Source organism: Amphiprion ocellaris, chromosome 9, assembly GCF_022539595.1.
Source record: "Amphiprion ocellaris isolate individual 3 ecotype Okinawa chromosome 9, ASM2253959v1, whole genome shotgun sequence".
NCBI classification, from domain to species: Eukaryota; Metazoa; Chordata; class Actinopteri; family Pomacentridae; genus Amphiprion; species Amphiprion ocellaris.
In genome coordinates, this window is record NC_072774.1 from 7,805,459 (window position 1) to 7,813,463 (window position 8,005).

Here is an 8,005-nt window from a genome sequence, read left to right on the forward strand (position 1 = left end):
ACACCAAGAAACACATTAAAGACGATTTTACTGCTGGAAGCTGCAAGCCAACGCCTAAAGAACAAATTAAAGCAACAGAGCCAAACCCGGTTCAATGGTGAACAGAAGCAGAGGAAATGTTTGTCTGCAGCTAAATAAAGCAGGAAGACAGTGAGCTGCTCAGGTGTTCCTGATAATACCAAGCAGCCACCTGGACAGCCAATAGGAACACAGCTTACTGGAAGTCCAGAGGGCTGGGTTAGTGAAGGAAATTTAATTTAAAGTTGAAGCAGAAAGTTAACAAAGAAAGTTGAAAACCACCTTCTGATACCTGAAATCTCTGAGTTTTCACACAAAGAACACCTGAACATGTCAAACTGGTTCCATAGTAGAACCCTCATTGTAAAAACGTCATAGTATGGTGTGTTGTTCAAAAAACATTATGACCCGGCTGTCTAGGGTCGCTGAGGAGCAACACAAAAACAGGACAAATGCTGGTTTCCAGGGGGTTAGGAGGCTATTTATTTGAAAGAGGAAGTTTACAACAAAACAACATGTGAGCATAAAAATCACAGTCTGTCTTTAGTTCAGCTGAAAATATTAGTTTTTGTCTTTTTTATTGACCAAACTTTTCAGGAAGTAGATGAAGAATAATTAAAGCTCTCATGTAGAAGTCCAACTTATTTTGGATCTTTGTGGAGAGTTTAATCTTAGAGTTTGTAAAGCTGTTGAGTTTTTGGAGTCACATGGATTTTGACATTTAATAACCGAGTCCTGAAATAAAATTACAGTTGTGGATTTCTGTCATTTAGTCTGGACTAAACAAGTAACAGCAGCATAAATCTCAAACGTCATTATGAAGAGTCTGGATTGAGGTTTGTCACTTGATAATGATCAAAACATGAAATTCAGATTGGTTTAAAGGAATATTCCACCTTAAATCTTTGAATGTTGACCTAAAAGGTTGGTTTCAGGAAGTATTCCACCTACAAGGTCCTCAAACATCCACATTAAAGGAACATTCCACCAAAAATCCTTGGACATGCACCTAAAATGTTGGTTTAACCGAGTAGTCCATCCAAAATCCTCAAAGTGACCTGAGGGGCTGGTTAAAAGGAATATTCCACCTAAAACCTCAAATATAGACCCGAAAGGGTGGTTTAGAAAAGGTTCTTCAATGTAGACCAAAAAAGTTAGTATGGAGGAATATTCCACCTGAAATGTAGACCTGAGAAGTTGGTTTGGAAGAATATACCATCCTAAACATCCTTAAATGTAGACTAAAAGACAGTTTGGAAGAAAAGTCCACCTAAAATCCTCCAATGTAGACCTAAAAGGTGAGTTTAATGGTATATTCCACCTAAAATTCACTACTGTAGACCTTGGAGGTTGATCTGATGGTATATTCCACCCAACATCCTTGAACATAAACTTAAAAAGTTCGTTCAAAGGAATATTCCACCTAAAATCCTTCAATGTAGACTAAAAAATCTTGGTGTAAAGGAGTATTCCACCTTAAATGTAGACCTAAATGATGGTTTGGAGTAATATTCTACTCTAAAATCTTCCAATGTAGACCTAAAATTTTTATCTGATGGTATTTTCTACCCAACATCTTGGAACATTTACCTAAAAGGTTGGTTTAGTGGTATATTCCCAGAAGAACCCTTGAACATCAGGCTTAATGGTATATTCCACCCAAAATACTTGTACATATACCAAGAAGTCAGTGTAAAGGAAATGTAGACCTAAAAGGATTGTTTAAAGGAATATTTAAACGATTATTTTCATTATTTAATAATCTGTTATCAGTCAGAACCCTGGCAAACTTATTTTCGTCAGTTTTTTAGTGGAAGTCACAAATAAAGGAGCTCTTGGTTTTTCCCAGCGTTAGTGAGTCCAAAGCTGCTGTTTCAACACAGACACGTTCACATGCATCCACAAACCTCTCAGCACTCACCCACAGACAGGAGGCCGGCTGAGCCGAGACTCAGCGGCGTCCTCAGACCCACGAGTCGGGGAGTCGGTGAACTTGTTGGTCCGGTTTGAAGGCCTCTGTGTGGTCTAGTAGAAGTCCACGTAGTCGGTGTTGGCTTTGAACCGCAGCGACTGGCCTCCATCAGGTGGACCGGCTCGTCCTCGTAGGGCTCCTCCTGTAGCCTTGAGGGGACCACAGGAACATTCAGTAGCTGTTGGAGTTCTTCCTGTCAGGCTCGTGGTAGAATGGCTCTGAAGTATCTTGTACTTGTCTTATCTGGAACAATCTAACAGCCTAAACTGTTAACAGCGGTGTAAAGAAGCAAACACACAGGCATAGATTAGGACTCAAACTAGATTTATTTTAGAAAACAAATCAACTTAGAGGCATTTGTTCACACGTGGCTGAAAAGGAGGCCATCCAATCAGGTTAGAGGTCTTCACTCTGCAGATTGGTTGTTTGGTGAGACCCTTGGACCTCCATCAGCTGACGTGGATGTTTGATGATCTTCCTCTCTCGTGCCAGATGACTCATCCATGAATTCAGCAGCTACAGACTGAAATGAAGCTCATGCTGCCGTTATTGAATTCCTGTTCCAGATCAAATGTTCAGAGCTCACCTTGAATGCAGCCGTCTGCTGTCTGGATAGTTTTTCTCAATGTAGTTTTCAATAAAGTCTCTTTCCTCATGTCAGGATGTGGTGAGACTCTTTCTCAGTCGCTGTAGCGGCCCCTTGGATTCATTCAGCAAGACGCAGAGTTTCAAACGGATGTTGATTTATTCTCACTCTCGACCAGCACGTGTACCATAAGCACTCTGCAGAAAACTACAGAACAGAATACAAAATGCTTCACTGTAGTATCACAAACAATTCACATATAAATCATGTTCACATCCAATACAAATAAACGCAACTCATCTGATAATAATGCATATTTAACATTTTCATACCTCATTCCGCCGTTCCAAGGGCGCTAATTTAAGTGTTAGCCATCAGCTAGCATGCTCTCCATCTCGATATACACACACACGTCGCTGTTCAGAGCTACGAATACAGGATAATGAGGTAAATCACAATGTAAAAATTTCCTTAATACAATTCAAACAGATAAATGTGATGTATAACTACCGTTTTCAAACAGCTTTTACCGTTTCTCCGACGATGCGTGAGCACAACGTTGTTTAGACATACAAACAGGAAGTTCGGCGTCACAAAAACCGCAGAAGAAGAAGAAACGTGCACTTAACAAAATAAAAGCGGAACAGACCACAAGGTGGCACTGCAGGACTACAATGTCTTCTTAATACATAAACAATACTGTGCAGGAGAATAATCACAATTTATCTAGACATATTTTGGGTATTTTAAACTCACTTTTTGTCTCTCCCACAACGCCGATTACAATTACATGCAAACGGGAAATTATGCAAATTAGGCGATGACATCATTTAGCGACTTCTAGCGACTTTTAGAACAGCCAGTAGCTACTTTCCTTACTGAGGAGTTGGCAACACTGGTCAAAACATAAACGATGCCTCTTTCCCATCGTTGTAAGGTAGACAATATGCTACAAGCCCAGTTTTATCAACAGTAGCTGTCTTTCAAGCTGCACGAATAACATTGATGTCTATGGAGTGAACAGGGACCATCTGCAAATTGCAAAACTGCTGCAACAGCAAAGAGAGACACAAATATTCAATAGCTTCTCTCTGATACACTGTAGTGTCACCAGAATCACTGCAGCCTTCAACTGGCTCCCGTTGACACCAATGTTTTTTCTGCAGGTTGAAAGACAGCTACTGTTGATAAAACTAGGCTTGTAGCACATTGTCTACCTTACAGCGATGGAAAAGAGGCATCATTTATAATGAGTTATTGATGGTGGAATTCTGAATCTGTGAATATCTTTCCGATTTTACTGAACTGTGGCCCCAAGGAGCCGTGGTGGGCATCCTTTATTTTTATTTCTGAAAGGTGGCAACCCTAATTGAGAGCCAGGTTGCTTTACCGGCGAAGGTACGACTTGGACGCCGGGATAGATTTCATTGTTGACCATCTGCAAGGCCCTGGAAAGGATCACGGTTACCGGTGGATGTTTACAAAGTGTAAACAACACGGTATTTCTATCAGAAAAGAAGACGTCGGGATCCTCCTCTCTCTACTGGACCCCATCGGTTCCCAAGTTCGCCAGACCAGACGTCTCAGAAGGAGGCAATATTTTGCTCAGGGACCCAACTTCGTGTGGCACATTGACTCATATGACAAACTGAAGCCATATGGGATATGTATTAATGGCTGCATCGATGGGTTTTCACGCAACATCATTTGGCTGCGGGCTGCCTTCACTAACAGCGACCCGAAAGTTATGGAGGGGTACTTCATGGAAGCAGTGGAGCGCTGTGGGGGCTGCCCAAGGCTCGTACGAACTGACATGGGCACTGAGAACATGGTGGCCAGAGACCTTCAGCGGTATTTACGGAGAAATGACGTGGATGACAGAGCAGTGGAGAGAAGCTACGTCACAGGAGCAAGTAACGCGAACCAGAGAATTGAGAGCTGGTGGGGAGTGATGAGAAAAGAAGGAATCGAACCCTGGATCACGCTTCTGGCAGAACACAAGGACGAGGGATTCTTTGCTGGGGATTTCATTGACAAAGCTCTGTCGCAGTTCTGTTTCATGCCAATCATTCAGGTAAATAGCCTATATCATGATCACAGCAACAAATCCAGGAACTGTACCATCAACTCTACATTACCTTCATGTAATCTTAGAGATTTAAGCCACTGTGAGTTTATTTAATTTGCGTGATGTATTGATTCTTTAGACTGTTGTGAAAGTAAGATACATCACAATGTAATTTAAGCTACTTTTATTTGCTTAACACAAACTTTTGTTTTTCTTACTCACTGCAAAGGCAGAGAAGAAAGAGGACTATATTTCACTTATAGGCCCTAATCACTGTTTAAAAATGCACTGCATGCCAGCTGTGACTGAATTGTTCTTGTTTCCTCAACAGGAGGTATTAAATGACATCCGGGGTGTTTGGAATGCTCACCGTATAAGGCCGTGAACTTTCCCCACTGTGGGATCAATAAAGTTTATCCTTATCCTACTGTATCAACATGTATCTGTGAGCTCTCAAAATGAGTTGAATAGTGTGAAAGACTTCTGCTTTTTTTTTGGAAAGGCTTTTGGGGAAAAAAGATTTTCAGCCATAAGTTTGATATTTGCCACTGTTTTGTCTTTGTCAATCGAGAGATGCCTCGTCCCTCCACCACTTACAGACTTCACCTGTTTGAACCTCTCCTCCTCCTCATCAAAATCCATCCAGCCAACCTCAATTCGTCTCACCTTCCGTTTGGCATTTGTATTTCCTGCCCACTTAGATGTTCTCTCTTTTGGTGGCATCCCCTCAGCTCCAGACAGTCTTTGTCGTAGCCTTGAGAGTATGGATTCTTTCCTGGATTGTGAGTTTTGTGACAGTGCTGCTTGTCGGCAGAAGGCCACAGTGGAGACTCTATCTCCAACTTTGGGGATGTACTTTGCCAGGTCACTGTCTGTCATTAACGGAATGACAGTTTCATCAATCTGAAAAAATAAAAGGTACCCCAAGTCAATAAATAAATGAATTGATACATACAAATGCATAAAATAGAATGCCAATGGATATCTAAAGGAAGTTAAGAATAGCTATATTGATGGTATAAGGGTGTAGTTATTCACATCATTAGTTTTTCATTTTATGCATCCTACTTTTGATAACATTTACTTTTGGTGCAAATATGATGCAAATATTTTTCCAACTTAAGATGATGAAGAATTATTTAAAATTATTCTGTAAACACAGTTGATGTATTTGATTACATTAAAAATTAAAACATAACATTTTAAGATTGTGCATCTGGATTTGTGCATTGAGCCTATCTGTTCTGGTGTGACCATGTTCTACGCAAACTTTCAGTAAATATTAATCTTCTGTTTGGAAAAAAATACACACACACACACACACACACACACACACACACACACACACACACACACACACACACAAGGCAAGCAAAGACGGCAGGTGCAGTGGCTTACATTCTTCTTCAAGTTTGTGCTCCATCAAAAATTCTCACAGCCGAGTATCCATAGTTGACCTCTAAACCACAGGAAAACAAAATTAATAAACAAGTAGCCTTACCAAGCAGTAGATTTTCCAGATTCTGGATCTATAATTCCAAATCACATATTGCCCCATGTCCCTGCTATAATGTTGCAAAAAGCAACACTGTTTCTGCAAATACAGTGTAAATTAATATATTTATTTTACCACTCGGTGCACTCTCAATGCCTCCTGTTTATTTCTGGTGACAGCTGCACATTGTAGAGCTGATTTAAACATTAAGCTCTGACACTGTCCTATGAAAGCACTTTAGTCTTTGTCAAATCGAAGTGGAATATGTTAGGGAAGGACAAATGTCCAGAGGACACTACAGACACATTCAGTAGTTCAATCAGAGCAAGAACAACCTGCAAAGTAATACAAATTAGATTCTTATCACTGAGGCTACAGGTTCCCTTGGGAACGTATAGTGAGCGCTACCGTAACTGCACGGTTTCGTCCGGTAGCATCATTAAACGCTGCGGTTCATATAACCTCTGTATTCCCTCAGCTGAGAGTCTGACACACGTGATGCTACTTTCAAAGGCGATGATCAGTGAAAAAGGCACTTTTTAAGATGATTTCAAGCTGAAGCTCTGAACAGAATGTGGTCCGGACCAGGTTAGGTCTGCAGCATAAGTTAGCATGGTGATTTAGCCAGGTTAAAACAGAGACACCTTCCTGACACAGAAAACTCTGGTTTTATGCTCAACATACCTCGCTTAGTAGTAGCCTACACCTCTCAGCTGTTCTTGAAAAGTGTCCTGATATGTGTGCAGGGCTGCAGCTTCTACAGACACAAATGAGTTTACGGCTACATATTAGCACAACAAAACAACGTGTCGTAACAGGATGAGGATAAAAGTTTGTAAATCGAGTGACACGTCAGCAGATAGCTACCCGTTGCAACAAAGTATCAAACACAGGCCTAAATAAATAACTGCCTAAATGCGGGATAACAACATATTGACTAAAACAGCTAAGAAAAGATACTCACCTTAGGAACATCAAGCAGGGTACGGGGCCCCGTACACAGATTATTGCAGGTTGTAGAGTCGGTGCGCTCGATTTGCTCACCAATCTGTCCAGGAATGATATTAATAGTATTAGGTAGTATTTCGTGCGCACATTATACCTACTTCGTGGCCACAAATTAGTATTTCGTGCGCACGTTATAGCTATTTTTTTTTACCATGTCACCAGGGGGGCTCCGTAAAATCCAGATGGGAGTACAAGAAAACTTTTATGCAAAAGGTAGTAAATAACTTACAGGTGTAGTGGTTGGTCAAGACAACAGTGGCACTGAGCTTAAATCATATCCTGCATTCCCTCCTGTCTGTGTTAAGTGAGTATTTTGCAGTGTGTCCTCTGCCAGCACCACAGCACCCTGCATGCCAGTGATTCCTGCCTATAGGTCAGGGATTTTCACTTGGCCGGGGCCAACAGTTGGGTCCCTGCCTGCTTCCTGCCCATGTGCCTGCCTTTGCATCGCCTCTTGTGCCACAGCTGTAACGCTACACCGGCCAACCTGCACTAAAATAACCCCTTTTGTTGGAAAAAGTATTTGATTTCACCTCATCAGCTCGATACCTATGAGAGTTCAAAATAGACCCACGCTCAACTCCGCGATCGAAATCTTTGAGTGGAAAAGTCAATATGAAATGTAACTTGTTATAAATGAAGTGTTTGAGGTTTCCGAACTCCAGAGCTTCACTTGGGGGGTGGGATTCTCAGATCTTTTCATTACAGAGTCAGTAGAATCCGGTTCATTTGCAGAGACATTCAGTGCTGTACAAATCTGATTGTCCTGGTCGGGGGGAATGCGCATGATGGGATAAATACGCCAAGGTAAGCTTTTACTCGGGCATCTCAGCAGACAAATTGTCCTGATGTGATTTA

General features: G+C 41.3%; 1 long non-coding RNA gene across 1 annotated transcript; it reads right to left on the bottom strand.

Annotated features, from left to right (window-relative positions):
• Positions 1-2,297: 2,297 nt before the first annotated feature.
• Positions 2,298-7,569, bottom strand: LOC111588876 (uncharacterized). The gene is made up of 7 exons (XR_004846547.2): positions 7,377-7,569; positions 7,104-7,187; positions 6,824-6,896; positions 6,043-6,103; positions 5,311-5,547; positions 2,909-3,002; positions 2,298-2,783 (listed from the first exon to the last, which is right to left on the bottom strand). It is a non-coding gene; the product is annotated as an uncharacterized LOC111588876 (long non-coding RNA).
• Between the last annotated feature and the right edge of the window lie 436 nt (positions 7,570-8,005).